Source organism: Arachis ipaensis, chromosome B03 (genome assembly GCF_000816755.2).
Source record: "Arachis ipaensis cultivar K30076 chromosome B03, Araip1.1, whole genome shotgun sequence".
Lineage (NCBI taxonomy): Eukaryota > Viridiplantae > Streptophyta > Magnoliopsida > Fabales > Fabaceae > Arachis > Arachis ipaensis.
The window spans coordinates 82,842,490-82,844,426 of record NC_029787.2 but is presented as its reverse complement, the minus strand read 5'-3'; positions in this window follow the sequence as shown (position 1 = coordinate 82,844,426).

Here is a 1,937-nt window from a genome sequence, read left to right as displayed (position 1 = left end):
TTTTAGTATTTTTAGTATGGTCGAATTTCAATTAGTCAATTACAGATTATTAACCGATCGATACTACACATATAAAAGTCTACGCTATTACTACGTGAATAGGAAGAGAGAATAAAATCTTACAACTTCACCCAACTTAGATTTGAATGTTTCAAACGCTTAATTATAATTAATGTTTCAATCAGACAATCAATACATTATGGTGGTGTTCAAATTCAAAGTCTTCTTGCTTTCTGGATGCATGGCAGCAACTACAAACCCTTCCTGCGGGCTCTATTTTATTCAAAACCAAGTGTCAACATTGCCTCTTTAGTTTGACTAATTAATTAATCAATGCCATTTTCATAATTTAATTAGGATTTTACTTTTACAATGTGTTTAATAAATTACATGTTGTCACGTACACATAAACTATTTCTTTGTTAAAAATATATATGTAACAGTAACAATATCTTTAATTTAATTTAAATTAAACTCTAATATTTGTTGAACAATCAATAGAAGAAAAAAAAAAAAAAAAAAGAAAGGAAACAAGGGTTACCTACCTTCGGACATATCACATCATGATTAATTAAAAGAAACCTTAGCTTATATTATTGTATAGGTGGCTTTGCAACGAATATACGTATAATATATCCTCCTATCCCAATAATTAGAATCTGAGATACAGATTCATTTAAAGAAGGGAAGGGGATCGGATACGCCTTTTCTTCAGTAGGCCAGGGTAACAATAATCAAGTTGTGGATCAAATATCAAAACAGAAAAATTGGTAGTTATCTAATCCAGATCTAGCTCTTGATGTACCTAAATTTATATAGCTAGTAATTTTATAATAAAACTACTATTTATACACTGAAATGAGAATTTATTTTTAGTATGTATTTTATATTTTATCATATATTTTATACTAATGATTGATTTAGTCAATAAATTATTGTACGAATAAAATAAAATTTAAATTTTTTATACTTATTTAAGTAGATCAGTGAATTAATTACAAGACCAACTTAACTTGATTAATATAATATTATTTTAGGATAATGTTAGGGAGACAAAAAAATCATCCAGAATTTGCCTTATTTAGTATTTATTAATTATTGCGACAATTAATGAATGCTAAATAAGACAAATTCTGGCTAATTTTGGCTAATATTTTTTTGGTTACCAAACATTTTTCATTGTTTTATAATATTATCGTTATTGTTAGCTATGGCAACTTGTTAGGAATTTAAGGCAATTAATAAAAGTTGAAGATTTTTGGTCTTTTAATTTCTGCGGCAAGGTCCCATTATATTCGTTCTCTCTCATCTCATTTGGCATTATCGTGGAAAGGAATCTTATTTGAAAGAGATCAAGCTATTGACCAACCATATGCTAATTCATTTGGAGAATTTTCAATGTTTGCTTCAAGTGCTTCTCAAACAACAATTTTCATATGATTTTTAATTTATGAGCAATCTGAACAATTCCCAAATTTGCTTTTTCTTTTCACCTTTCATTATCAAGAATATACACTACTGCTATTGTTGAACCAAACCCCCCATTGAGGTTTACAAAATTAATTCAAAAATATTTGATAATTAAAATAAATTAATTAAAAATAGTCAAAATTTATCTTATTTAATATTATTTTTCACTACCTATACTATGTACACAAAAACCAAATAAAGACTTGTTCATCTAAGTTTTTATTTGGAGCAATAAATATGGCAATAAGTGCAGCATCCACTACCTAGCTAGCTAGAAAGAGTTCATCCAAGGCCAGTAACTAAGCTAAGAAGCCACTTAATTGCCAAGTACAATAACTCAATAATATATATAAGAGTTTTGTCATTTTGTATCTTAAAAATATTGGTTAAGTATATTATAAAAAAATATTTTAATGTTATGTATTTGTTTTTAATGTATTAAATATATTAAAAATATTTTAATAAAC